The sequence below is a fragment of the Lissotriton helveticus genome, chromosome 2_1 (assembly GCF_964261635.1).
Source record: "Lissotriton helveticus chromosome 2_1, aLisHel1.1, whole genome shotgun sequence".
Classification (NCBI taxonomy): domain Eukaryota; kingdom Metazoa; phylum Chordata; class Amphibia; order Caudata; family Salamandridae; genus Lissotriton; species Lissotriton helveticus.
The window spans coordinates 2,099,321,373-2,099,344,531 of NC_136059.1; the positions used below are offsets into that span (position 1 = coordinate 2,099,321,373).

The following is a 23,159-nucleotide window of genomic DNA, read 5'->3' on the forward strand; positions in this document are numbered from 1 at the left end:
AGAACCAAGGAAGCTGTGTGAGTTTTACTGCCCCTCTCCCAGTGTGTTGTTTGCTGGGTTGGCCTGCAGTGGCTGCTTCATAGCCTAGGAAAGGAGAAGGAACTTTTTAAGGACTTTCATCATCTTCAGAATATTCTCCAAGGGTTTGAACTGTGCTTGCCTCCTGCAAAAGTCTCAGGTACAAAAGACTTCATCTACAGCTCCCCTCTGAATTTCCTTGCTGGGAATTCTCAACTCCAGACATTTGTGTGTCGCTGGGAGCTAGAAGCGCGACGAATCGAGAGGAAGCATGTTGCCGCCGCAGCTGAAATCGTCGCATCACCGGAGAAGCGAGCCTTCGCTGCATCTCCCGGAAAGCTTGTGTTCAAAGAAGCTGCCTGCTGTCACATCACCGGAGAAGCATGACACCATCAAGAGAGTTGCCATCGCATCACCAGAGAAGTGTGTCGCAGGGCCTTTTGCGGCTCCAAAGTACAGAGTCATCGCAAGGCTGCCAGGGCACCTACGCATCATCATCGCAGCGTCATTGTATCGTCGCATCAAGGGAGCCATCTTCTCGCATCGCAACCGGATCATCGCATCGCATCAAGGCACCATCTTTTGCACCGCAACGGTGCCGCAGGCCGAGAATCTATGCATCACCCCCGCACCGGTAAGGATAATGACGCATCCCCTACTCTGCGCAAGCATTGAGGCACGAGGCATCATCTCCCCCGGATCACAGAACCAACGCATCTCCCCTTTTGCAAGCCTTTTGTTTACTTTGCGTTACGCATCCAGGTACATTGTTGAAAACTTTGTCGCAGTTATCATCAACTTGAACTAAGTAACTTTGATAATCTTTAAAGCAATCTTAAGTGTAGAATTGTGGATTTTTGTCGTTTGTGGTCTTGTGTTGAAGTCTATATAAAGAATACTTACTTTTATAAAACCTGTGTTGTGTCCATCTGCAGTGTTTTCACTGTATTACTGTGTATATTCACAAATGCTTAACACACTGCCTCTGAGATAAGCCTTGCTGCTCGTGCCAAGCTACCAAGGGGGTGAGCAGGGGTTATTGAGGAGTGTTATCCCCTTATCCGGACTTAGAAGCAAGGGTCCCTATTTTGACAAAGGTGACTACCATTGCCAACTAGAGACCCCCAGATCTAACAGATGCCAACAATTTGGGGGGGGGAGCGGTTTGATTTTTGGAAATGCTAAATAGTTCCCTAGGTCAATTTTTGCCCGGTCGAGTTGAGCGCGGAAGAAGGAGGCCTTTTCATTGAGAATGTGTTTTTTGTAATTAGCCCTTGCGACTCTGAGGAGAGCAAGATTTGAGGGGGAAGGGTGTTGTCCAAATGTGCGTTCAGTCAGCCTAAGAGAGCGTTTCTCATTGTTGAGATCAGTATTGAACCAGGATTTGGTGGGGTTATTTTTTTGCAGTGTTTGATAAGGTAATTTGCATTTTGTGAGGGAGATTTTCGCTGTAGTTGTGCTTTGATCTTATTCTCCAGTTTGCCTGGAGAAATAAGGTGAAGATTTCTGGTAAATTTCCTCTGTTTGATGATTTTAGGGGAAGGGGGAGGCATGGCGCTGGTAATCAAGAAGAGGATAAGGTGATGGTCAGACCAGTCAATAGGGACAATGTGGGAAACGGAAGCCAGATCTTTGCTTGTAATAATAGCATCAAGAGTAGCCCCATTGAAATGTGTTGGCGAATGGCAGATTTGTTTCAAGTCATTAATGTCGAGTAGATCATTGAGGAGGTTAACCGAGGGATCATCCTTTTTATTCCAGAGGATATTAAAATCTCTGAGGAAGAGGTTTTTAGAGTTGGACATCGAGGATTGGGTAAGAAGATCAGACAATTCCTCCACAAAGGACAGAGGGTCGCCAGGGGGATGATAGATATTATGTAGCCGAATAGGAGGGGCACCAGAACTCTAAGTTCCACTCTGATGTATTCAAAAGTATCATGATCAGCCAAGGGAGAGTTGAAGTTCATCTTTGTAGATTAAGGCTAGGACCCCTCCAATTCTGTCAAGCCTGTCTTTTCTGAGGATGGAGTAACCCGGGGGAGAGAGCAGGTCAAGAATGGATAAAGAGTGGGCCTTGATCCAGGTTTCCTTAAGCAATACGATGTCAATGGCTTCACTAAGGATGGTTTCCGAGATTTCTGTTGCGTGTTTGGCAGCCGATCAGCAGTTGACCATCATGCAGTTGAGGTGTTTAAGGTTGTTTTTGGGGGTGGCAAGAATGGATAGTTGTGAGTTGAGGAAGGGGTCTGGGGGAGACTTGGGAGGAAGGGATAAAGCTTTGATGCAGGACCACAGGGATGGTAGAGTGAAGTGCAGGAGGGTCAATAGTCGTGGAGAATTGGGGGTAGGAGTTAATGAGGTCCAGGGGGTCAGGGGAGGAGAGCTGTCTCAAGGCATGGGATTGTCTAAGAGAACGGTTTCCGTGAGGTGGACCATATGAAGAAATAGTGCAAGGGGTAGCGTTCCCATGATGAGGGAATGTGGTGTTACTTTGTACAGAGCCCATGGTGTAGGTATGATTGGCGAGATTAGTTGGGAAGAGGGCGTTAATGTCTTTTCTGAGAGATGAAAGTTCCAAAGTCAGGATTGAGAGGTGGAGTTCTATGTTGAGAAGTGACTGGGTGATAAGCGAGGAAGGAAAGGAGGCAAGGAGGTCGGGGGAGAGGGGCATGTTCCAAGTTAGTCGGGGAGAGATGACTAGGATGTAGACGTGGAGGGAACCCAGGTGGTGGGTAATGAGGAGTGTTCCGGGTCCTAGGCTGCGGGTGAATTTTAGGGTGAGAGACAGCATTCCCAGGGGCCTGATAAATGTCATGAGAAGATGAGGAGGTGTGGGGAGAGTGAAGAGGGGTGCCGTCTTGTCTATAGGGGTGAGGGTCAATTAGGTGGCCAAAGATTGGTGTCCTTAGTGGGGTAGTGGGGCATCAGTGTGAGGGGGTTGGGAGGAGTGAGATGGAAAACGGGGTGGTTGAGGTCAGAAGGAGGGAGGAGAGAGGGTTTGGGTGGCAGAGTGGGTAGTAGGAATATCAGGAGTGGGAGGAGAAGCAGACGAGGTGAGGGGAGAGGGTTTGGGTGGTTAAGTATGATGGGGAAATGTCAAGTGGGGAGAGGATGTTAAGGAAGCGGGGGAAAAAGTCTGTGATTGGGAGATTTCATAGGTAGTTGCAGGGTCAAGGAGAGGCGGGGTTGGTGTCAAGGGGGCACAGGTTCGAGGACTTCCTATGCTTGAGGGGCTGCAGGGGTATGGGAAGGTATAGATAATAAGTCAGATAAGGAGCTGAAGTGGTGCTCAAAGAAGGTGAGGTGGTTTTCAGAAGCTTGTATAAGGATATTTCCGGACTTAAAAATGGAGATGTTAATTTCACCTAGAAAAGTGGCGGAAGGGGTTGTGAACAATTTCAAACCATATGGAATTTTCAAGATTTCCTTATGGGGTGGTAGTGGAGGAAGACACTTTTCCATTTAGAGGGGCGTTTGGAGTAAAAGATGTAGTTGGTTTTAATAATGGAGGTGAGGCTAAGATAGTTATCAAGAAATAAGGTTTCTTGGTGACGTATTAATAGTTTGTGTTTAAAGTTCTTCTTCGCATTTTTAGAGAGGTTGGGTGGGTGAAGGATGGTCCAGAAATTTGGGCTATGCCTAGTAATGGGTGAATCTGGTGCTCTGGGGTAATGATTGAGGGGAGGCATGGTGATTCAACTAAGATAAACAGGGGAAAGAGTAGTGAGGGCAGGAGAATGAAGGTAGGTGCAAGGAGGGGGGACAGGGATGGGACATTAGCCCCAAAACAAGGGCGAGGATTCTTCATGGTTGTTAATGGAGGTTCTTTGTGGTTGTCAGTGAACACGCTACAGATGCCAACTCATTATTTGAAATTGGTAAACTTTTTCTTAGATAGAGTTGTCAAGGACTAATGTCATTAGATTCAAACTATCATAGTAAAGGAGCCCTGCCAAGTGCCATGCATCTCTGATAAGGATAATGCAATTTACTAATTCTCTCTGCATCCCCACACTACCAGAGATCCGTCATGCAAATCAGCTAAGTTCAGTCAAGAAAACAGCTTGCTCTTTGGGGTTTTCAAATGCTTTATGTGGCACAAAGATTTTGTGATGCCAGTTGGGTACATAACGCCAATCAGTATGCAAGCAGCCAGACTTCAGCCCTCGTGAATGCCTCTAATTCAAAGTGCTTTGATTTAACTCTTGTCCAGAAGCTGCCAGTCATTTATGGAAAGGCTATGTGCAGCCTAAGATCCAAGGTGCTTCTTCCTGCTACAGTACCAACACATTGGTCGTGTTCCTGTACAGGTAGGCTATGCTTATGCATCTCAGGCTGCAGTTCATCATGACAAAGAGTAAACACTGTTGCAGTGTGTGCGCTTTATTCATTGAGCCTGACTGCTTTTGGGATTGCAGAGAAAGCACCCTATTATCAGTGAGGCAGCACTAATCAGCATCAGGTTAATGTAGTTTGATGGGGCCTTGGGGTCTCAGTAGGGAAGTATCAACATTCAGACAGCACAAACACTGAGTTCTCCCTGCTTGCCAGACCCCCTCTGATCAGTCATTTCATGTGCAGTTATAAACGTTCAAACATCATTTATTCTTTGTGCTGTCCAACTCATAGGTGCATATTACATTTTCTGGACACTTGACATATATTACCTTCACATCGCCATATACAAATATATACATGATACACACATAGAGAAGGTACTACACAGATGTGTTGTTTCTTTGTCCCTTGCCTTGATGCACAACTTAATGGGTATAGGTGGTGTTTAAATATTTAATTCATATTCTAGCCGGAGGTAGTCCAACAAAGTCAGGAGTGAGGTGAAGAACCCTCAGTTCATGTACTTGCTCCTTGCTATCAAAATTAATCAGTAAATAATCTGTTTTAACCACAAAGACCTCTTTGCAGGTTGATGTGTTTCGGTCATATTACTTTTCGGCCTCCTCAGGCCCAGAGAGACAACATTGCATATTCCTACAGAGCAAAGCATTACATATTTTACGCTGTGCCCCATATTCTTGACTATATTACAACTATGCACATCTAAATCATACAGATAGAATTAAACATATCATGTTGTTACAAACCCAAAAGCACAGTAGTTAGAATCATCAAGTTCTATTGATCAGACGTTGACGTTCCCTGCACATTGTGAAACAATTGAAAAGCTCCACCTCACCAATACTGTGCAGCAAAAAAATGGCATACTTTGTGCATACTTGCTGCATGTATGAAAGGTATCCACTGATTTCATGTTCTAACACCAAAGGGCAGGTTTGCATACTGTAGGAGTGATCCAAGGACGATGAAGACCAATGCCAGAGGGAGAATGTCCATCTGGTAGGCATCCTCGAAGATGCAGAAAAAAGAGGTGCAGTGTCTTAGTTTGAGACTTGGATCTGCAGCTTTGTCCACCCTTATTTATGGATCTAGCTGGACACCTGGTGCTGGTGCTGAAGCCTCCACCTGGTGCCCTGCCCAGATCATTGGTGGCACACCTCATGTACTACAGGGACAAAGACATAATCTTGCAGGAAGCCCGCAAGGTAGATAACCTAGCAGTAGATACCAAGGAGGCATGGAGCTGGGTGGAGAATTTCGGTACAGGGTACACTACCTCTTCCCAGGACATGGCTCAGGACCAGCAGCCTGCTGGCAGAAATGCAGAGACTTAGAATAGCATGGTGCCCCCCTGGTGGCCTGCTCCCCCAACTTGGAACAGGTCATACAGGAGAAGAGCATTGCATGCAGCAGGATTCCCCGTTGTCAGACTTTTTCACTCCAGATTCCAATGCACCACCCAATGTGACCTTTAGACCGCAAATGTGACTATTGCAGAACTGTCCTGCTACTGTATTTTACTACTTAGTTTTTCTTTTCACTGCTGGTATTTTGCTGTTCTGTGGGGTAGGGTGGGTGCAGAGGAGTACCTGGTGAAACTGTGCCACCACCCATGACCGCTAAAAGTGCCCTGCATCGCTGGCGCCTATAAGGGACTTGGGGGTTTGCTGCTTCACGGCCACTCCATGGATGTCAAATGATATGCACTGACAGAAATGGGGCCCAGGTGCAGCTTCAGCACCCTGTGGTCGGACACTCAATGGTGGGGGTGCACTGTAAGGGGGTGGTGGGCTGCAAGCTTTGCGCTTTGTGGGTCTGGTACCTACCACAAAGCCTGCCGAGAGGGGGTGCCGCTGGGACATGAGTGCCTGCCCCCATCATCTGACAGTAGCTTGCTCCCTCATGATCCAGCAGATGCATCCACCACCAGAGACATATGTGGGGAGGACGGGTGGCTCAATGGCCCGCTAGAATACCAGGAAACATTGGATCTTCCCGTCTTTGCACTTAAGTCACTATCACCTGCCCCTAAGCTGGTCTCCCGATGCCAGCATTCATTCAAGCTATGTTTGGGCATCTGCCTTTTTCAACCCTGCTCCAAATGCCATTTAGTTCTTTCTATTGTTGTTTTATGTTAGGTGGTTGTTTCCGCTTGCACCCCCTAGACTAACCTGGGACCTGGCCCTGCCCGTCTGACAGGAGCTGTGAGTCACATGTCGCTACTTCCTTTGGAGTCTCTTCCGGTTGTTTCCACTCTACGGTGGGGCACTGCCTCTGCTTGGGATGTCTGGGTGAAGGGGGGGGTGACCTCTCTGAGGGAATTAAGCTGCTGACATTAGGTGGGGATCTCTATTGCAACGGTGTCCTCCTCTCTGCTGAGGAACTGGCTGCAGACTCTGACCTCACTCTGGGACAATTCTGCTTGCACACTTCAAACATCCCAACACTGGTCATATGCTGGTGAGACTTGCAACATGAACAAAGCATGCACCTTAAAATCCAGTACCTTTATGTGATGGGGTCGGGCAGAGACCCGGCCCAATGGCTAGCTAGCTCTCTCCACACTTATACTGCAATCACCCTTAACACATTGTGACAACATTGAGCCACGGACCTGGCAGGCCCTGCACGGACAATGAGTGGCAGGCTATGCTGGCATAGCCTGCCCTGGTATCCGGTAAATGCCCGCTTCAAGCTGAATCAGTATTTCATGTTACATAGGGCTCTCCTCACTTTCAACAAAATCAGCAAATACTTCCATCGCGCCATCGACGCATGCCCCTGCTGCCATAAACCAGATGCAGACTTCCTGCACATGTTTTGGATGTGCCCGTCACTTTCCCAATATTAGGTGGGTATTACAACCCACCTGGTGTGCTGCATGGGCCACTCTGCTTGGCACGCCTGGGAGATCTGCTTACTGGGTATAATACCATGAACAAAGAAAAACTAAGTATATATACCTGGCCCTTGTACTGGGTAAAAGCCTGATCACCCGCAGACGGAAGTCACATCCACCCCCTCCTCTTTTTGCCTGGACACTCTAGATTGAGGCCTTGGCACTGGCAGAGAGCACGGCCTTGCACAGAGAGGACACAAAGGGCTTATGTAAATGCACCATCTCTAGTGGATGGAACACATTGCAGGCGGAACTGTGCACTGGCCTGAACATGAACAGCCATCAGCCCTAGCTTACCACCACCGCTGACTAACTGCCGAACAATGACGATGCCTGGCAGACAGTTTGCAGGGGGTATCCTGGCTTAGATCTGTACTCCCAACAATACTTTCCTACATATTCTGTTGTCACATTGCTTTTCCTGATACAGGCGATTTGTGTGGGCACATTTTAGTATATCAATGTTGAATAACTTGTATTAATTATAATGGATTCTACCATTATATGTTTCAACTACATTACAGCTAATCCCCCGCCCAGGCAGCTTAGTTGCCAGCTCCCAAGAGATAACTATGTACAGCACACCCTTGTCTGACTGGTGTAGCTATTCCTTACATAGCCTGATGTGTTAAGCCTATACAAACTGCAATTTGTGCTGATAATGCCAATAAAAAGATATAAAAAAAGAAGTACCTAATATTTTAATCTATCCCCAAAATGTTTGCTTTTTCTTAATGCATATATAAGCCCAGGACTGATGGCGTTATTTGGGAGACTCCTTTGCTCTGTAATGCGCCTGTTTTAAGGTACACAAAAATGGACTAATTTGTGAAACCTGCCTAATTGCATGTCCTTCTATTTGTGATAAATTGGCTTTTAAAGTTTCACACATGTGGCATCGAAATGCCATGTCACACATCAGCACACTGAAAAGACAAAAATGTCACACATAAGCAAAATCAAAACTTGTCAGCAAGGGCATGAATTCTAAGTGCCTTCATTTATCATTTTCTCAGCAATTAATTTCTGTATCAGGTCAGATTTCTAACCTGTTCTCGATGGACATGTTGCCCCTTGGTGATGGAGGTAGTATACTATTTGTATTGCATATCAGATGTATCCCGGCACATAATGTATTTGACAGTTAAGGAGAAAAGAGGGCACATGTATTATCTTCTCATCCTCACACTGTCATGTTCCTTGCAATGTGGTCTTTGAGGGAATCGATGCCGTCCATCCTCCACCCGGTGAATAACTGTCATACTTCATCTCTCTGTGACCTAATATGATTCTGTTTGTAACATGTGATTTCAGTGGATTCCGGTGCACACTCTACGTTGCCTGCGAAAATATTAAAAAGAAAGATTGATGGACTAATGTGTAATCTATCAGAAGTTTCGAGAGAGCTCGTGCTCCGTTTACTCGTATTTCTGAGGGATTATCCTCCTTCGCAGTAATAATTATCTATCAAAGGATAACATGTTGTACAGAAAAAAATAAAAGTTGCTGGTAACACAACAGATAATATGATAAACAGACCTGTTGAAAATAGTGTGGTAATTTAGTAGTCAGCTTAGATTATAGATTATAGAATTTAGAATGTATGACATAGTTGGAATGTATTCAGTACAAGTGTAGAATGCTGTGTCAGAGCTGATTTGCATCTCAGGGCAGTAGCACCCTTTTCTCTGTACACTCTTTATTTGGATTTAATAAAGAAGATTTACAACCAATCTATTTCTGAAGAAGTTACTACAATTTTGGCGACGTATGGATTCGGATCTCGACTACGTGGGATTTATTCTGATACAAAAAAAAATTCCTTCTACAACGTTATAGTGAGCGTTTTGGGAAATGCTTCAAGAATAATACACGGATCAGAAGGCAAGGACTGACACGGAAAGGACATATTCTCAGGGTGAGCGTATTTGTCCCTGCACTTCCATTGGTTTTTTTCCCCTTGTACTCTCATACCGATTTTCCTTAACGCCCTGCGCGCATTGCTGTGTTGTCTTTCGAAAAGATAGACCCGCACTCCACTAAACGAACGGACATCTTCAGCGACTTACCTTTTGAAAGACGCTGCATTGTTCACAAACTTCCCGGTCTCCCTGTGTGACGCATAGCCGCGCAACCTCATTACCATCCGGCAGTGCATTTCGAGTGATGCTCAACGTGACCCTACGCAAGGTCACGCTTGGCGGCCATTTTGGGTGGTATTTTTTGACTGAGTGCACTGTGCAGTGACATCGGAGCTGAGAGGGGAAGATTATCACCGGAATTGTTTTCACAGACTTTACACGGTATTTTTTTATTTTTTTATTTTACTTTCTGCATGATTTCAAGCGTACAAGGGTGCTGCGCTAATATATATTTAAGGATCGATTACCTTGCACATATTCATAGTGCCAATATCGGCCCAGCCGCAGACCTTTCTTCATACAACACACCACTCCACCAATAACTAACACAACACAAGTTGATGGAGAAAGTTGTTGCAGTTTTATTAGCATATACATTATGCGCATATTGGGTTATCTTACGGGTCGATCCAGAGCAGGCCGCCTCTCGCGACCCGCCCACTTGATGAGCCATAACCCCCCGGGGTGTTAACCGCGGGGGCGTTGTCAGTTTCGGGGGAAGGTCTAACCCCTCCCCTCGGCGGACCTCTATTCCGCCCCTTGCTCACGCCCCCCCTCGGGGGGCGGAGCGTTGTGGCAACCCCCGGTTGCTCAGGTCTACAACCGCCCGAAGGACTAACGGGGCGCCGTCGGTCCTCCAGGATCCATCACAGCGTGTGTCTCCCTGGGGGATAATTCTGCTCTCGCACCCACCGGTGCTCCTGTAGAGGGTACCCCTCTGTACCTTTCTGCATAGGATCGCCCTGTAACTCCGCCATGGCTCTGGGTGTGGCCGCCGCCGCCCCAGAGCCCCCCCACCTACTAGCTTCCTATTAGTACAACCTGCTGCTCCTAGTGCTTTCCGCTATATCCTCCCAGGAACGTCCTATCAACTTCGGGTAAATGAACCCCGACTGTATCAAAGCACAACAGTGCATTTGGCGAGTAGCAACCCGAGCCTGATGAAACAAGTTCTCCTATGTTTCAGGCTACACCCAAGTTGTCGGGCGACACAATCCACCTCTCGTTGGCGCCAAGGACCTATTGCATTACAATTGCAATCCCGGCCTCCTTCAGCTCAGGCGAGGACAAGTCTGCTCTCTTCCTCAGCACCGCCAAGCTGGCACGCAACCAAACTTCCTTCTCACTTTTGCCGCCCTCCGGACCTGGAACTTTGACAGTGATGTCCAAGAACTTCACAACTAACTGCCAACTGTGCTTACAGGTGTCCGTCAAGTGTGCCATCCCCCAGACCGTTCCTATTCTGTACCGCTGGCTGACCAGCAACCAACAAGCCCCTATCAGGTAACAACACCACTGGCACTGGCATGGTGTCCCCTGTCTAGCAAGTGGCCTTCCACCCTTACTTATACCTACTGGGGACATATTCACCATCAAGGCCACGCCAGGCGGCTCACTCCGCTGACGCCGACCCTACTGTAGGCTAACCAACTCCTCGCATGTTTAGCCTCACTGGAAAGACACTTAACTTCCAAACCCATGGTAACCTAATTGTAGGACCCTCACCTCTCAACTATGCCTGCTAACTTCGTTCTGGTGTCGGCTTAAAACACTGTGTAGAAGATCTCCTCATGTTTGACACTTGAACAAGACGTCCCCCTGTGCCTGGCCTTCAATGGACCCAATGAAGCTTGTAACAAGCCTCCTATACAACTGTATATCCAAGTTGTGCAACTAAGAGCATTACTCCTTCCTCGCTCTCACTTCCTGGCATGTGCGCACTGCCAAAGGAATCCTTACTTCAGTACCTGAAAACAACTAAGTAGATACTATCCAGGTGAAAGCTTACCCTAACACCTAGCCACGGGCCCTCCACTGCGTGACAACACCTGTTGTTGATTTTTTGCTGTTTAAATTGACTGGCCCCTAACGACCCTTCACGTAAAACCAGCCAAACCAAACGCTTACATGGCCAACTAAGTGCCAACATGTGACCCATGAATTACAAGTTAGAGGCATACTGTATAAGCCCGATCCAAAGTGGTAGCCGAGCTGAGAGGTCTTAGTGGGATCAGACTGGAGGAGGTATGTGAGTGGCTAATGCAGACCCAAAATTTTGTGCAACTTGATAATGCATCCCCATAGTGCCAAAGGGCCAGAGTAAAGGAAACTGGCAATGCTGTGGTACAACTAGTGATTGTCTCAGCGTGGGCCAGGATGCAGCAGTTAATGTGAGGCTTATGCCGGCCCGCTGATCTGCAAGGCTATCCAGCTTGTTCAGGTAAAGTGTTGAATATTGCCTGGTATATAGCCGCTATGCCAATTGCCTCCCTGTAAATTACAACAGGAGCACTTCACTACCACAGTCGAATTGCTCAGTTGCCCAAGATGAGAAGCCACAGTTTAAAGCTTTCTTGCATAGCCAACCACAAACTAGCCACCCCTACAGAGCTACACTTGTAAAACTGCTATGTGTGACATTTCATATTACAGTGCACGTTGAGTGACATTGAAGGACTAAGAAAAACACTTTCTTGCTAGTACCCATCATTGAAGATGAGGGAGACCCAATGTCAGAATTGCGCCCTTCGGACCCTCAAGCATTCTAGGCAGACCAATGTTATCAGGCTGCTATTGTCAGACATACCAAAGCTTGGATGTGCATGTGTGAGGCAGTAACCTATGCACGAAACCTTGGGCGTAAAAGTACCTGGTCTTGAATGAGACTGCGTAGCTCAAATGGAACAGAGTATCACAAAATTACAGTCAGTCAGAACTGCCTAGCCCCGTGAAACCGGAGATTTTAAGAGAAGTCCTCCATGTACCCACAATGCGGACCCGCCCAGTCGTCTACCATTCTAACCATGAGGTTACTTGTCCATTCACCTAGGAGCTGGGCCCGACAGTCATTACCTAATGTTGTTGAACAATAACTGTGGATATCGGGGAAAACAACAAAATTCCACCATCCTGAACTGATCAGCCTGTGCCAAGGGAGTAGTCCCAACAGGTGTTTATCGATGTGCTACAGGTATCAGAGCCCCCTCCCGTCCCTCATTGGATGGGGCCTCAGATGTTCAAACTACTAATAAATTATTAGAAAACAAACGGTACAACACCCATTAATGCACATGAGATGCATTATATGCCCAAATCAACCCGTTGTTGAGCTGAAAATACATTTCCCATTTGCTTTCGCATTAAATGCATGCGAACACCCCAATTATTGTACCGTAAAACACATTGCCCAGACTCAAGTAAGAGAGAACATCCAATTCTGCACAGGGCTGCCTAATAAGTCCCTGCTCCCAGTTACTATCCATGTATTACTTCCATGAGTGAAACCAGCACGCGACCCACACCCCGTATAGTAATGACAACTGGGGAGAGCATGGGAATCCCAGACCCTAACACACTGTCCCCAGTGTGCTATGACCCTTATACCTGTTGATGATTCAGGTGGCCCCCATGTGGGTGGGGGGCTCTCGTGCGCAGTTCCTGCATTAGAGACAGAAAACATTGATTAAAATGTCCCCCCCCCTCAATCCACGCTTTGCATTCTCTGCAATGAGACATGGCCCTCCATGCCCCACACGCTACCCAGGCCAGTTGTGGTTACGAGCACTAATTAGTCAGCATTACCTGCACCCTTCCACAATAAAGTTGTCCTCTCTTAATACTTGAAGAAAGTCCATTCAAAACGAAACACTCCTCTCCTTGGCTCTGCAGGTGTCTATCCAAGCGTTCTGATGCCAAGAGAGTCTGCCCATGCCTGCAGTATTATCCCTCTAACTGAGTGGATCCTCTGTTGTCGCATGTGCCCGTCACCAACTTCTGGTAACACACAGCTTGCTACCTCTAACAGTCTGTTTTGATCCGAGGTTTGCACGAGTTGCCCCAATGCTTAATAACGTTTGAATATTACGTTAGACTGACCGCCTTGAATGTACCTCACTTGCATTATATACGCTAATGTAATTGGCACCCAAGATCCATACTCCTCTTGTAATGCCAAGTACAGACGTCTTCTACTATCAGCTCTTGTTGAAACTGCTTCTTATAACTTAGCGTAGCTATGTACTGAGAACACCTATGGGAGTATCGGTTCTGTCCCCCTTGAGACGCGTTCCGACACCCATCGGGCAAAATCCGTGCTCCCACGCCAGACGCATAGAACTGCAGAGACCTGCAACAAGGTTCCTTTCACCTCAAAAACTACCCCTTCTACTCTGTAGCGGGCCTCTAGCTTGAAGCTAGGGTCAGTCATTCCACATTTAACTGAGTGATTAACTATATTCTCGCTCCCCAAGAGTTCGGCTCCAAGGTGTTAAGATTTCATGCCTAGTATCCTCATGCAACGCCCAGTTCCTCCTGGTAGGCCCGCAAAGTTCTTGTTAAACTTTAATTCATAGCTATCATTGTTACCCTCACACCAGCATATCATGCCCGGAATGATGGATGAAGACACTATCTCCGAAACACCCGGAATACGCTCATAATGATCAATGATGATAATAGACATCAGATATTAACGAAGTAATTTATCGGCTATGCTATATACACCCCACCTAGACAGAGTTAGTGTGGACCTTACACGCCATGGAGGACAATGGCGTTAAGTAAATTGCAACAAGACATGCCCCACCATCAATTTACTACTTTGTACACGTGCCAAACTACAACACAGGTCGCTTAGATGGCTGCCATGCAGTGATCCACGACGTCCTCCTCTGACCGATACCTGCATGGCAATAGACAAAAGACAACCAAGGCCGCTGACCGTGCTCGATTTTCCCCATGGTTTTGAGTTACCTTCGGCATGTAATCGTGTAATTGACACGACACTTCCCCAATCCTAAGGCATGCCTAATGCCTATTCATTTAATAACACCAACTAAAACACGGTGAAGCATTCCATGTTCTCCTTGACAGCAATACTAATCCCAATGAGCATAATGACCACTGGAATAATATTAACATTGGGTGCAGCAGCAATGTGTTGCCCAGTGTAAGGAGCTCTCCCTAGTAGCAATGAACGCTATGTAATGAAATAACACTACAATTAGAAGCTCCCGCTGTCTTACAGGTGTAGGGGCAGACGCATGTAGAAGAGAGTACTATAGCCCTCTCATGTCACCAATAAAGAAAACTTTCAAAAATGTACATTGTCAGTCCCCTAAGTGTATTCTCTATGTATCGTACTGCCATATATCTAATGCGGATAAATTAGATGCGGATGAGGTGGGGGAGGTCCGATGTCAACCTGCTCAATTTGGTTAATAACTGCTCACCTACCAGCAGCTAGGGTCGGAGCTCCTTGGGTATGTGTTGACCCTGGTTTGGGTGAAAACACAACGAAAGACTGGGGAAGCAAAGGGAGATTCACTGTAGAAATCGCCTGGATGCGTGAATATGGGATGTATAGTATCCCCTCCACAGGAGCATATATGTTTACGCCACCTCAATTTATGTTGAACTCACCCATCAACTAACTCATCCCTGGTTAACGCACCTAAGCTCCCTGACCCATATATACAGTGGTAGTAGCACAATAGCTGTCCATAACATTGCCCTTAAATATTCCTACTACGCACAATTGTATCATTACTATTGCTATAATTGAACTTATATGTTGCTTAATGTTAAGAGTACTTTCATCATCATGACTAGACCCAAAAGTGTCAGGGCACTGAACCATATAACAGTTATGTTTATGAGAGAACTGTTACAGGAATAAACACACAAAATTAGCATTGTAAATTATTATTTAGAGTACTTCCGCCGATCACGAATATACCCCCAAGAGTCAGGGCACTGCACTATAGAACCAGATATGTTACCTGAGTTAAATGTTACCGAAAAGCACAAGCAAAATTAGCAGGCCATAGAGTTGAAGCAACACAGTTAGAAGGCCCACAATCTCAAGCGCAGCAAGTACAGACTGTACAAGCCAAAGTAAGAATAAATATGACACCATTTAATGACAAAGAACATCCTGGCGAGCAATCCTGCAGCACTGGATCCATTAAAGCCGGCCCACTGACCACAGCGGGACAAACCCAATTACCATGCACCTCCCGTCGTGATGTCTGATCCTACAACCCATCTTGATGAGTCCTGCAGTAATAGAAATTGAAAGGAATCAATACCTCATACCCGCCCCCTACCACCCCCCACTGCCCCGTTCCCTCCATGTTTGTTGATCTTCCCTTTGCCGCTCTGCTGCTGAAAGACAAAACAACACATAAAATTCCCCATACCCGCTTCCCCCCGCCAAGAACAAGGTCGCCCGTGAGGAGGAGGGAGGGGTAGGAGAGCACGCTCGTGACTCGCAAGCGCGCCATCTGACCAGCGGCCAAGCGCGACCCCAGAATGCCAGCGGGTGATAATCACGCTACCTGGCGTGTGCCGACCTTCTCTTCCAGCTGTCCTGCAGTAAGACACAATAAAAAGCGTCAATTGCCCCCACAACCCCCCCCCGCATCCCCAGTGCACGGGTGAATATAAAGTCCAACATCTCACGACTGTCATTATTGCTTCATTTAATGTAACGTTCACCTAAGTATTATGTCCACTTGCAATGCACGCATACATCAGCTGTGTTCCTATAAGCAGCGCTAAGACACCATCGGGTAACGTCCGCGCTATGTAACAACGCACACATAATTAAATAAATAAGCAGTCGCCGATCCGTTAATAATACACATGACACATAACGCATGCATCCAGGACAGTAACGTGACAAGATGTCCTAAAGTGACCGATAATTTCCATAACATCGCACCGACTCCTGTGTGTGAACATCGCGCCAGGGTCGCGACAGGGCAAGCTATCCCAGACCCTCAGCGCTGCTGACGAGGTTCTGCGAGGGGGGGAGCGCGCGCGAGACTAGCATGCATGCGCGCATGCGCGAAGGCGAGACTACCCTCCGTCCATTATAACCCCCAGAAAGTCCAGCGTGGGCCCCAACCACGAGGACAAAGGGCCCTCGAGGCCACAGGTGCCGGAGCAAGAAGCAAGATAAGGCATGACGGAGAAACCTCCCGGGGCACCGCCCGTAGACTCCGCTCCCTCCCTCCCGCCCGGGTCCGAGGGAGGGAACAGGGGCCCGATGCCCAGTCAGTCCTGGGGCTTAGTATACCAATATGCCCTCTGCATCAATGTAATTATCTGCCCAAAACGCCACATGCGAAACAAAACTACAAGACCCAGAAGGCACAGCGTTTCTGGCGAAAACCAGGAATGGCTGCGCGAGCGTGTCACATGGCGCCAGGATACCTGGCAGCCGTGTGGGAGGACCAGAGGTAAACATGAATTAATCACTGGGTCAGTATGTAATCAGGGCGTTGTCTGTAACAGATAGATACAAGTAGATAAACGTTATGGGAAAATCTGGGTGTGGGAGAGGGGGGGGGGGACCTCCCGCCCTCTCGCCTGATGCTCAAGGTACCCCGGAGACCCCGGCCCCTTCTCCCCACACAAACAACAACAGAGCAACTGACCTGGCCGTCTCCCTCGATACTGTCGTCCTCCACCCCGCAGCAGGGGAAGCAACGCGGCCCCGCAGAACGGACCATCTCCCCCGCACTCCCCTATGAAAAACAACAACCCCTAACCCTGCACCAAACCCACAACGTCCCTCCTCACCTTAAAAGGCAATGGGCAGTCACCCGCTCATGGTCCAGGCCGGGGGGCGAGGGTCAGTGCGAGCAGCAGTGGCCCACGAACAAAGAGGGCGCTTGGCCCTCGCCCACTGGGCTATATAGTCACCCCTCCCCCCAAGAGACAGGAAGTGACATCAGGGGGGACCACTGATCCCCCCCAACCACTAGACCGCTCGGGGTCTGTGCCATCCTATGACACTAAGGGTGGCCGCCCTCGTAGGTGGCCAGCTTTGGTGTCCCGGGGCAGCCCATCAAGTAACGTGTTCTAGTACCAATTGTTGTTAGACAGTTTTTGGGATATTTGAAAAGGATTTTGCTATATTTTTTACTAAATTCAAGTAACATGTTCAAGTACCATTTCTTGAGACATTTCTCTTTATTTTGAAATTTCTTTGACTGTTACTTCACCATGCCTTCTACCAGTGACAGTGCCTCTGCTGGGGAAACATCATTACATGGCATGCACTTTAGTTCTCCGAGGGAGTTTTTGGCAGTATCTCGTGATCCACCTGTTGCTTGGTTGGACTGGAAAGAATACTACCTCAATTACATCGTAAATTTGGAGGATGTCAATGGGTAATTTTCTCCGGAAAGGAAAAAAAGGATTCTTTTGTTAGGCTTGGGTCCTGAAGGTTTGCGGATCTATAATCAACTACACAAGCAAGATAGAGTTGGGGGAGACATTGATGTTTTTAAAGTAGCATTACTCAATTTAGTTTTTCCCCAAGTGTGTGTATTGCTGTCACCAGACATTCATTTTTTCAACGAGTCTATTGAGGATTATGTTTCTGCTTTGAGGAAACTGGCTGTCAAATGTAGATTCGCACAGCTTCATGATGAGTTTATACGCGACCAAATTGTCATGTACACAAAAAACAAAACAATCCAACACAAGTTGTGGGTGGAGGGTGAAGGTTCTTTGGAAAAGATCATTGCCATGGTAAAAAAAGCTGAACTTTTGGAACGGTGCGCCAAGGCATCATTAAGCAATAACAAAAAAAGTTGAAATTGTTAATACAATTTCAGATAGCAGAAGTAACCATAAGAATACCAGAAAAGCCAAGGCACCAGCTTTTAAGAATGACAATGTGGAGACAAAAAAGTTGGTTTGCTTTAGGTGTCGCAGTCATTCACCTTCTGCTCACTATCCTAAATGTCCTGTGAAAACAACTAAATGTTTAGTATGTGGTGTTGTAGGACATTTTGCTAAGGTTTGCAGGAAAAAAATGCACAAGAATTATAAAGGTAAAGTATCTTGTATTCAAGAAACAGAACCAGACTATAGCTCACCTTCTAGTGATGAGGGCATTCATTTGCAAATTGCTACGAAAAGAAGGTTGTTTTAAATATTTCAGATGGGTCTTCCAATAAACCTTGGTGCCAGGTTTCTTTAGGGGGAGTTCTCACTCAGTTGGCTGCAGACTCGGGGTCTCCTTTCACAATCATAGCTCAACACGTGTGGGAGGAACAATTTATTTCCCAGATTGGAGGATGGTTGGAACCTCCTGATATTGCTCCAGAGAGTTATACAGGAGAAAGAATTGATATTCAAGGTCTTAGAGTGTTAGTCTTTAGATTCAAGGGACGACATGCCACTTGTAAACTGTACATTTCCAAAGAGGGACCGTCCATATTAGGATTGAATAATCAAAAAAACCTGGATATCATTCTGGTTCCAAATAGCAAGGAGCAGGTGTTGGTGTCTTGTGACGGCGAAGACACAAAAAAGTGGGTTCTTAATGAATTCTCTTCTGTCTTTTCAAAGGATATGGGCAAGCTGAAGGGGTTTACCCACCATATTCGATTGAAAGATGATGCTGTGCCCAGAATACACAAAGCAAGGAATGTGCCAATGATCATTAGAGATGAAGTCAAATCAGAATTAGAAAAATTGTTAAATTCAAATGTAATTGAGACAGTAGAGGCAGCGGAGTGGGTTTCTCCGTTGGTCGTAGCACGCAAGGCCAACGGAAAGCCAAATACTTCTTGATCAATACCCGCTTCCCAGAATAGACGAAATGTTGTCTTTGACCAGAGAGCTTAAGTGGTTTTCCACTTTGGACCTATCGGCGGCATATCACCAAATAGTTTTAGATCCTGACAGCAGACATTTGACATCAATTGGTACTCCTTTTGGTTGCTTCAGATTCAAGCGTATGCTGTTTGTCTTGGCCTCAGCGGCTGCAGTGTTCTAAAGATTAATGTCAAGGTTATTTGGTCACATGCGGGAAGTAATTTTTTTTCAAAACGACATTTTGATAATGGGGAAGAGAGCAAGTCTCCTCTTGACTCTACACTCAGAGAGGTACTCAAAATTCTTGCTGATAATGGTTTGGTTGCTGAATTAAGCAAATGCAAATTTTCAGAAAAATCTGTCACATACCTGGGGCACGAAATTTGTGAAGGAGGTATTCAACCCAAAGCAAAATTGGTTGAAGCTATTATCAATTCCCCAGAACCTAAATCAAAGGACGAACTCAGATTGTTTTTAGGTTTGGCGGAATTTCACTCTAAGATTGTCAACCAATTTTGCATAAAACATATGAAATGCGTGTTTTAATGAAAAACAAATCACCTTTCGTGTGGAGTGAAGGTTGCAGGAAAGAATTTCATGAGATAAAGTTAGCAATAGCCAATGTCCCTATGTTACAAGGGTTTGATCCTGCTGTTCAAACTTTTCTCACCCCTGATGCCAGTGGAACTGGTTTAGGCAGTGTCCTCTCGCAAATGTCGGAACAAGGTGTGGAGGTAGTCATAGCGTTTGAATCACGTTTCTTGTCACCATGTGAGGAGAAGTATTCCGTTATTGAGCGGGAAACTTTGGCCTGCGTGTGGGCAATGGAACATTTTCGCAAGTTCATTTGGGGCAAACAGTTCACACTCCGCTCTGATCATAAACCTTTGACCAAGTTATTGACCACTGAGGGTTTATGTAGAGCATCAGCCAGGATTGCGAGATTATCCATGAGACTTCAGGATTTTGTGTATACTATTGAGTACGTTCCAGGGGGTAGGAATGTTATTGCAGATTTCCTAAGCAGACTTTCTTTGCCCATGAGAGAGGTTGATCATAACTCTTGGAATGATTGTTCTGTGGCTGGAGTGTTTTCTGACTCTCAAGGCTTGTCAAAGAATGAATGGGAGAGTGAATGTACAAAAGATGAAATTCTTGAGGGTGTTAAAGAAAGAATCACTAATGGTTGGCACACACATTCGAAGTCGGATCCTCAGTTCAAGCCATTTTGGGAAGCAAGAGATGAACTAAGCTTAGATGGTACCTTTGTGTGCCGTGGGGAAAAGCTAGTTCCACCAAAAGGTGTCTGCTCCAAAATCGTTACATTGGGACATGAAGGGCATCCAGGGGTTTCCAGGACTAAGAAAAACGTTAAAGCTTTGTACTGGTGGCCTAGAATTGACTTAGAAAGTGAAAGGTCTGTAAGAGAGTGCATCAGTTGTGAATGTTCAGATAAAAGTAAAAAAACACTCAATCCTCCATGTCTTCTTCGGGATGTCCCAAATTACCATGGGAAGAAGTAGCGTTGGATATAATGGGACCCATAATCTGGCAGGATGATCATTTAAGCATATATTGGTGTTAGTGGATCTGTCTTCGAGATGGATAGAACTGGAGAGTGTGGAGAATGTTAACACTGGCATAGTAATCAAATTTCTGGATGAATGTTTCATTAGAAAAGGTCTTCCCGCTTCTATCTTAACTGACAACGGGGTACAGATCAAATCGGATGCTATGAAAGTGTTCATGGAGTCTACGGGCGTTAAGCAGAAGTGTTCTGCTTTATATCATCCTCAAGGGAACTTGGTTGTGGAGAGAGTTAACAGGGTGATAAAAGGAACATTACAGTTGGCCAACAAAGGGAGAAAAGTTTGGCGTACTGAGTTAGATAAGATGTTATGGTCGTATAGAATAACTGCACACAATACTTGCAGCGAAAGCCCTTTTGGTTTAAAGAGAGGCAGATTCCCTTATTGCAAAATGAATCCTGTTTGGATGGGCAGAAGTAGGAAATAGTATTGGGATTCTAAGAAGGTCAGAGAAAACATTTGCAAATCTCAAGACAAGAGCAAAGTGTATTATGATAAGAAACCTGGAACCAAGGAGACATATGTTGAGGTTGGTCTATTAGTTAGAGTCAAAACCACAAAGAAAGTTGGCAAACTTCAACCACGTTTCTCAAATCCTAGAACAATCACCAAAGTAATGCGCAACACGGTCATGTTAGATGATGGTACCATTCATCACACGAGCAACATTGCATTAGCTAGGTGTTCTGAGTCAGGAAACATCGTCAAGGAGGGAGATGGGTGTGATTATTGGTGGTTGAGCCTCGTTGGGTCATCAGATTTGATTTCTGTACAACCAGATGCTGTTCTTGTTCAGGAAAATGTTGTTTTAGAGGATAATGTTCCAGAGGAAGCAGGTAATGTGGAGTTGGGTCTTGAAGCTAATACAGAGCCAGTTCCACATGAATCAGTTCCCATGTGCTCTACTAATGAGTTAGAGTAGAGATAGAAAAGCTACCACTACTACCATGAGGCCTAATCACTCCAACTCTAACCAAGATACTAGACTCCTTTTGCAACTTCACACATACTTGCCATGTTACCTCTGATCTACAGTAGTCAGGCAGCTTACCATTCATTTCTCAAGTGTTAGTAAGTAGAAATTGAAAATCTACCACTACTACCACGAGGCCTTGTCACTCCAACTCTGACCAAGATGCTAGACTCCTTTTGCACCTTCTTACTTGTCTGCTATGTTGCTACTGATATACACTAGACTGGCAGCGTGCCATTTCTCAACTGTTGGTAAGTAGAGGTAGAAAAGCTACCACGACTACCATGAGGCCTTGTCACTCCAACTCTAACCAAGATGCTACTCTCCTATTTCTCCTTTTCGCTTGTCTATCATGTACCTACTGATCTACACTGACTTCACTGACCGCAGCGCGCTGACATACTTGCTGTACTGCTCGTTTTTAAATACTTTTAAATTACCTGTACCATCGCGCTGCTGACCTCTGGCTTTAGGCGCTATTTTCCTCTTTTGCTTTTTTGGGGGTAATATTTAGATAAGATCCTTACTTCGCACCATAATTGTGTTTCACCCCGCATTTTGCGGGATTTAGGGCGCTTCAGGGCGTTCTAGGGCTCGTGGTTACATCGCGGCGCGGCGATTTAGGCCGCCATCTTGGGTGAGGGAAACCAGGTGAGTGCCGATTAGCGGGCGCCATCTTGGTTGGGGGGCTAGTGCTTCCATCGTAGGACTCCCGCGTGTACGGCTATATAAGATGCCTAACCGTCAAGCGCGCAGCGGACGCGCCGCTGGCGCGCCGGAGGTGCGCCAGAGGTAAGCTCGTTTGCGCCTGTTCGCGCACAGGTCGCGACCAGCGCCGGCTAAGCTGCCCCTCCTGACCCTACCCACTTAGTATACTCTAGGGAGGAGCTCATGCGATTTGATCAGCGGTCCATCCTGAATGGTAGGTTAGCTACCAGCTGCATGGGGACGTTGTCATGCGGCTTGCTTAATGTTAGATCTCTTAGCAAGCACCATGTGGAAATATCTCTCCTTATAGAGACCTATGAGCTAGATGTCCTCTTTATGACGGAGACGTGGACCAGGGCTGATAGTGAGGTGGAATTGGGATTGGCCTGTCCACCGGGCTATAAAATTAGACACAACCCTCGAGTAGGGAGCCAAGGGGGGGAGTTGGTTTTATTTTCAGGGACACTTTGGACCTTTCGCTGTTGGAGTTTAAGGCAGTGTTGGGCTTTGAACTCATGGGCTTCTCTTTGAAAGGGCAAGGGGTTGCCTTGCACTCCGGGTTGTTGTGTTATAGGCCCCCTGGAAATGCCCTGTCAGCTCTACCTGAGCTGGTAGGCCTCATTTATGATCTGTCTAATACTCACGCTAGATTACTAATTCTGGGGGACTTTAACCTCTGGCCCAATGGGCCTTTGGATTCAGCATTTAGAGATCTGTGCCAGGCCTGTGATAACATACACTTACAACAGCTGGTGCTCTCCCAGATACATCTTAAGGGTCATGTTCTCGACTTAGTCTTTGCGGATGAGAATCAGGTCACTATTAGGAATATTGTTTCCCAATGTTGGACTG

General features: G+C 46.4%; 1 long non-coding RNA gene across 1 annotated transcript in view; it reads left to right on the forward strand.

Annotated features, from left to right (window-relative positions):
• The first annotated feature begins 9,541 nt into the window (after positions 1-9,541).
• The window catches only part of LOC144820019 (uncharacterized), a 44,412-nt gene continuing 30,794 nt past the window's right edge, over positions 9,542-23,159 (forward strand). Inside the window, exon 1 of the long non-coding RNA XR_013607674.1 lies at positions 9,542-9,581. This is a non-coding gene — a long non-coding RNA (uncharacterized LOC144820019). The remainder of the gene's footprint in view (positions 9,582-23,159) is intronic.